This window comes from Montipora capricornis, chromosome 7 (genome assembly GCF_036669925.1).
Source record: "Montipora capricornis isolate CH-2021 chromosome 7, ASM3666992v2, whole genome shotgun sequence".
NCBI lineage: Eukaryota > Metazoa > Cnidaria > Anthozoa > Scleractinia > Acroporidae > Montipora > Montipora capricornis.
Genome location: NC_090889.1, coordinates 4,439,119 through 4,446,618, shown reverse-complemented (window position 1 = coordinate 4,446,618; position 7,500 = coordinate 4,439,119). Strand labels below are relative to the sequence as shown.

General features: G+C 37.8%; 1 pseudogene; it reads left to right on the top strand.

Annotated features, from left to right (window-relative positions):
- Positions 1-1,175: 1,175 nt before the first annotated feature.
- LOC138057982 (uncharacterized) overlaps positions 1,176-7,500 on the top strand; it is a 74,196-nt pseudogene continuing 67,871 nt past the window's right edge.

The following is a 7,500-nucleotide window of genomic DNA, read 5'->3' as shown; positions in this document are numbered from 1 at the left end:
GCTAGTAACATAATATGCCACTATAGGAGCACAATCCACTATTAGATGGAAGTTACAGACCGCGAACGGTAGTGATTTTACAATCATTTAAACTTAGAACAAGACGCCTGGATGTATTATTTGGGATGTACTGATTGTGTGAAATCAAATGATGTAACGGTTTCATATTATAGGTTAATGCTTGTAATTGACATTGTCATCAGACAAGCGATATGACAAGCAAAAGTTTTTAGCGGACGATGATAATAATAAATATTGTTTATGGCAGCAAGATAGTAAAGTGCACGAACTCACTCAAGATAAGTATGCCCATTCTAAAGAGTTTGTTTAACTTTCAAATCATCTGTTAGCCCCCTCGGGTCTTAAAGGCTTAACAACTATTTTTACAATAAATAACTTCTAGTTAAATTACAGATTTATCTATGTGGTAGTCTCTCGCCATTTTCCAGAGTTTACCCGTAGTTGTAGTTCACTGTAACTGGACAATTTGTGTTAACTGTTTGTGCATCCCACAGATACGCCCTTATAGGCGTCTTGTTTTGAGAAGAGACCGGGGAGTCCCGCAAATTTACGGGCCGTTTTCGGGTGTCACAGTTCCGTTTGTATTTCAAGAACGGAGAGGATTTAAGTCGTCAAACTTCACAGTCCTTTCTCTTTTCGTTACCTTAAAAACATGTTAAAAGATCAGCTTTCCAAAACAAGTGGTTGGCAGTTTCATAAATGACGTTTCGGGCCCGAAATTCGAGAAACGGGCCCCGACTTCGGATTTGTCCACTCGTACCCAGAGTGTCTCCAGGTGACTGCGCGCTGACTAAAAGGTCGAGTAAAGGCCCAAGGACTCTGGGTACGAACAGCGAGGCGATTAGCTACTTAATCACAGGTACCCCAAGCTCGATATATGAGCAGCTGTTTATATGATGACCTTTGCATTGTTACGTGACTCGAGCGATTTGCATATTTAAGGATTTGTATGGGGAAAATAACGATTGTTTCTGTGACCTGTGAAAATGTAACGATTTAAATAAAAATCGTCTTACCTTACTTTAGTTAAGTGTTTTTTCCGTCCTGTGTGGTCTTTGAGCCGATTTACGGCCATTCCTGTTAGTTTTTGAGGAACCGGTTTGCTCCCTCTATATATAGATATATGCTCATATATCGAGCTTGGGGTACCTGTGGCCTAATTGATGTTTGAGTGTGGAAAACATGCCTTCGGCTCCCCGTTTTGTTCCTCTGGATTCACTGTTAGATGATTTTATTGAGACGCAAACGAAGAAGGACGAACATGTTTATGAACAGTGTAAGTCAACAGAATCCGAAATTTGTTTTTGCACAGTGCGGCGCCGACATGGGAAAATATTTCACTATTCTCCCATATTTTTTAGTTAATCTGAATGGGAAATATATTTGAGCTTGTTCATGCTCTTTATCTTGACCTTTTAAAGGAGCATGGATGGCACAGGGGGTTCGTGCGCGGCTTTAGTGGTCCCTAGTCGTTAGCTTTAAATCGACCTTTTCACGGTTTCTGACGCCATCTTGGTTGGAGGCCAAACGGGGCTTAAATTAGAGTGAATGTGTGAGATTTTTGGGCGAACTCAAACCTCTATAACTCCGCTGCAAAAAGGCAGATTTCAAAAATGTTTAAACATTTTATTCATTTTATTAATATTATTCACTGAAAGGAAAAATTAGATCATTTCACAAGGCACAACGTCTGCAAATTCGGTATTAGAAATCTCCTCATGTCGCTTCATATTTCTCAGGAACTCGCATAATTCTGTTTACAAGGGTTTATATGAAATCTACAAATTTTGTTTACGGTCGCTACAGCTTGATTCTGATCGTCATCTTTCATGAAAATAATCTCAATGGAAGCAGTCAGAGTAAAACGCAGACTGCAGACCAGGGGAAAAATGCAGACTGAGGGTAAAAATAAAATGTTAATAAAAAAGGAATAAATAAAGAGTAAATAATTAACCCTCCTGGGATGCCCAGATTCCTAGCGTTCTGGGCATCCCCTCCGTTAACTATCAACATTTCCGTGGAAAATTGAAAAGCATTTGCAAATAAATTATAGAAACTTTTTCCATTACTTGAAACTCCTGGTTTATCCTGCAGGCAAGACAAAGCGATTTTGAGAAAATATGCGAAAAAGTTCTTGCACAACCCAGAATTATTTGCCAATGCATGCTCTTGCTCGTGGTTGTGATGAATTTTATCTTGTCAGTGTTGAGTGTCTGAGATATGATCGCATCATTCATTGTTTCTATCCACGGGCATTTCTTACGTAGGGCCATATGATGGCCCACATTGCAATTTGTTTGTTATGCGTTTCCAAAGAAATAATTTCTGAAGTGGACATAACTGGTTGTCAATTTCTTCCAGTTGACCAAAGTGTGTGACCTTCAACACCCTCAAATGTCATTCCAGATGCACAAAAAATATCGGCAATTTTTTTCAAATAACCGATAGTCTGCGCCAATTTGAAAAGCACATACAAATGTAGAAAATAAAGATATGTTTGGATACATATTATAGCTATAGAGTGGTTTTCAATTGAGTGTCGAAAGTAATTAGCGAATTGCTTTGGTTTTGCATTTACTTCACTCAGTGATTGGTTCAAAGATCTCGCGCCATTTTTTCAACCAATCAGAAGTGAAACCAAAACCAATCGTGGCTCGCGCGTGCACACTTTCCCGCGCTTTGTGTCGGCTACTTGTAATTACTTAGAGTTTTGATTGGTTTACCAGATTGTCTTCGTCCTTTTTGATTGGCCAAAGTAATTACTTTGGTTTTGGTTTTACGACACTCAATTGAAACTCGCTCTATACTATATTAATGACTATACAATGTTGCAATATGCCATTGGGTAGAGTCTAGTATCCCCTATGTGTGAACATATCCACCTCTGTGCACTCGGCGTGTTTATTGCGTGATGACCATATCTTGTAACAGTCTCGGGGTTAAGTTCGGGCTTCAAATGTCATGCATCCAGGTGATCTGGTGATGTAATTCGGAGGACTGGGGAGAACAATTTTAACGCCATATCCCACAACTGCGCGTGGCCTTATTTTCTAATTCAACAGAGGCGAAGTTAGGTCTTGTCGGGTCTACTTGAATGTTCATTCAGTAACAGGAAAATGTGGTAGACACGTAATGATCTGTTGAGTTTTGGCGATGGCAATACTGCAGGGAGTTTGGAAACAACACCTAAGGCCGCGCGCGGTTGTGGGATACGGTGTTAAAATTTTTCTTCCTGGTCCTCCAAATTACGTCACTAGATCACCTGGTAATTTAATACAAACCTTAATGCAGTTTGTTGGTCAGGTTTTGTCCTTTGTTTTCTTTCGTTTTGTGTCGTTTGCTTTCGTTTTCTTTGAGGCATTCCTCAACTGAATAAAGTTTTAGTTGACAGCTAAGCAAATGTTTGAAGTGTTGTTTAACAGTGGCATCATGTGGTTACGAGTTCCTGTTTCCCTCCCTTTTTGAGTGAATTTTTTATTGCCAGTGGGTTTCTTTCGGTGCAGTAAGCCCGGAAAAACTGTTCGACTATAAAATTATCACATGTCTCTGCACTATTCAGCTGAAAAATTTGTGATTGGCAGCCCCACTCCTCGCCCCCAGTCAAGTGCTTGAAAGCTGCATTGAAGCAATCAGTGTTTTGGGCATCCTCGGTACACATCACTAGCGTTTTGGGTACGGGGATACCGAAAACGCGGGAATGCCCATATCCCTGTGTCCCAGGATTTGATCCTCATGTTTTTTATTATTAATGTTTTTTTTTTATCCTGAGTCTGCATTTTACTCCTGGTCTTCAGTCTGCATTTTACCCTCAGTCTGCAGTCTGCATTTTACACTGATTGCAATGGAAGTGCTTCTTGAGAGGTATTCTTGCTATCCACAATTGTCAGACCTTAAAGGATTTATTATGGTTAAAAGTTGGAAAAATTCCCATACATTCACTATAAATTAAGCCGTGTTTGCTCCCCAGCCAATATGGCACCAGAAACCATGAAAAGGTCTTTTCCCATAAAACAGAGAACTGCTGGAGAGGGTACAAATGTAAGTAAAATGAGTTCACTGTCAACCTCAGGTTTGTCAGTTGAAATACTGTTACAAGTTATCGACGTTAAATATGGTTTCTTTATAACTTCATTTGATATTTTTACTTGTTGCTGGAGTGCCTCCAAGGCTAAACTGTAGAATTCAGGGCCATATTCAGCAACCGAGCCAAACGAGCCAGTACTTCACGGGTCTCGATATGTGGCCCTGTAGTATGTAAACTGGATTTGTTTTCTTATCACACTTTTTGCTGTTGGGCATGGAAGCTTATACACCTTATTCCAAAATGGCTGCCATTTAGATATTCTTTTGTTTTCATTCAAATTAGACCTTGATGCCTCGTTCAAGGCAAAATGTTCTTTTGAATTTTCAGCTCAAGAATGAGTTATCAAGGGCTAATTTGAATAAAAACAAAAGAATATTTAAATGACGCCATTTTGGAATAAGGTCTATGGTGTTATTTATTACATAGACAGGAGTGTTTTACTGGAAAATACACCACGCATAAAATTCACTAGTCACGATATTGATGACATCATTGCCCGCCTTTGCATGGTTGTTTGTGAAAACAGTCAGTGAAAATGGCGAACGATAGATTGTGAAGTTCTGTGAAGCTGCCGTAAAATCCTTCTCTGAGAAACAAGGAAATGCTAACACCAAGAATAAAACTTCATATAACTTAAAATTATTCAATGAGTTCCTTTCAAGTGAAAAAGAATTTGTGATAAGGTTTGTGCTTGGTGTGAAAGAAAAATGGTGAGTAAAACACTACTGTCTATATAATAAAAAGAAATTATGCATTAGCTTGAACATATGAATTTTATACATTCAAGTGGCAAGAGCATATTGTTCTTGCGACTCGAACATAAAATTCATATCTTTTCGCTAACGTGTAATATCCTCTATATATTTTTGTAAGTTGAGAGTACACTTCCAAGTTGATTTCACTTTTCTGAAAATATGTCTTTTTCTTTGCCTTGAAGGATTCAATCAGGAGAAGCTGTAATATAAATGAAAAAGCTCTTAACAATGTGAAGGATAATCGCATCATCTAAGAAGGAAATTAAGGGTGAGTTTTAAAGGTGTCTTTTCTTATCAACCATGTGTCCCCATAACTTTTTAGTAATTGGTGACTTCTGGCTCAACATGAGTCATATATTTAATTAGTGGAGTGCAGGAAAAGTGACTTTGTTGTGTGCTGAACTGCAGATTAGAGTTCAATAATTTCATTTGATCAGACACAGGCAAATGCAAACTCGTCCTCTGAGACACAGGGGCAGCTAGTCAGGACGATAGAATGTTTGGGGTGAAAGTTTACTGCAAGAATGGGAAAAGCCCGTTGGCACTTACTCTTAGTGAACCAGTTCTAGAAGCGTTCAAATTCCCTGCTTTTGATTGGCCACAAAAAATTTGTTGTAGCCAATCAGTAAAGAGGAGCAGCCGTTTCACTCTGATCTTTTCTTACATGAAGTAGTTTTCCTCATCGATCAACATAGTTGCCTGACCCATGCAACATAAATTTTCTTGCCATAGAAAGTTTCAGAAGTCGTGCAGTGAATGTGGAGATGTGAAAGGTGAGCTTGGTGTGTTTTACTAGACAAGTTAGTAAGCAAAGGTGCAGAAACTGAAAGTCGTGCATCGCACATCAGCAGCAAAGATTCATGTTACCTTCGAAAGATCTGCCATATACCGGTACATTTATCAGTGAGTGTTCGTTTACTTGCTGAAGCAAACTATAATAGCTGGGCACCCATTCATTGAAGCCTTGGTTTAAGTCAAGGAGAAATGGTTAATCGTTAGGAAAACACAGCCACAGGTACATGTACCTGTTTTTTGTAGTTTTACTGTGGTGTATATATTTGGAACTATCAACACTACTGTTATCTTGGCCCATCCATTCAGCTTTAAATTTTTGCAAAGTCTGAACCTGCTTACCTAGGCCCTAGTAAGTTGCCCAGGTGGAAATCTTATTAAGATCTTACTAAGATTCTTAATAAGTTTCTTAATAAGATCTTACTGTGTTTCTTAATTAAGATTCTTACAAGATCTTGTATGATTCTTGACAAGATTCTTACAAGATCTTATGAGAATCTTGTAGGAATCTTATAAGATCTTAGACAAGTTCTTAGATAAGATCTTGTAAGAATCCTGTAAGATTCTATCTAAGATCTTACAAGATTCTTACACAATCTTTTAAAAATCTTTTTTTAAGAATGTTACATTGATCTTACAAGATTCTTTTTTAAGACTGTTACAAGATAGTGTAAGCTGTTGTAGGGCTAAGATCTTCCAAGAATCTTTTTCCTGATCTTACAAGATCCTTTAGGGATCTTGGGCAATATATTGCAAGATTACCAACGATAAACTTATAAATTTTGGGGGCTTTCTGTAGGTACAGGAAAGCAAGTTGTATTTTTGGTCACTTGGAATTAGTCTTTATTTGGAGTTGTTTTGTTTTACATAATGTGTGCTCCAGTAACTGCAAAAAGAAGCAAATCTTGCAGGCTTCTCAATAGTAAATTCGCACATCTAGCAATATTTTTACAAATCCAACAATGATGCTGTCTTTTGGTGTCATTATCTGCAAATTACAGTCAACTCCCAATAACTTCAACCCTTGTTCACTATTAATGTAATCACTTTAGTTTCCCTTGAGGTCTTTATCTGTTGTCATTGCCAGTCTGTCCACAAATTATTATCCCCTCTAATGCTACCTTACATGTACAAAGAAATGCTGCACAATTTATTCTTTTGTGTATGAATTTTTATTGAACAGCATACAGCAAAACTGAGTACATGCACTGTTGTGTTCTTCAAACATAGTGCAATTTTCAATATAATAACGACAACATTAATACATTGTAAAAAGAAAAGACTTGGAAGCGATAGACTGAATGCACTACATGTAAGTGCTTCAGGACCCCTAACAAACATGAAAACAAGCCTCTTTTCCACTAATCTTGAGCTTGACCTGAAATATTCCTGGTAATTTGGGTCACACTAAAGTCTGACCTGAATTACCCATAATAAATCAATTGAAGTTCAAGATTAGTCAAAGAGAGGCTTGTTTTCATGCTTAAGAGGGGTCCTGAGGTATTCTATCCCTTCCAAAAGACCTTTTTTTTACCATAACTCACACTCCTTTTGCGAAACAAGGGATCATAGAATTAAGTGGGATTTTCGTATCTAATTTCTTGTTGATAAGTTCTGCTTTCTACTTTGATGTTCTTTTTAATGAACGCAAAAGGAGAGTGAATTTAGAATAAAACTGGGCAAAATTCCAATCACAAGAAGGTGTATTTTCAGACCAAGTTCAATTAATTGCTCTGTAAGCTATTTCTAAGATTTATTGACATCTTTTACATCTTGAATCTAAACACTTCTGATTCAGTGATTGCCTTATCTGTCCCCAATGTAATCTTTTATTGCTCCTGTATAAAA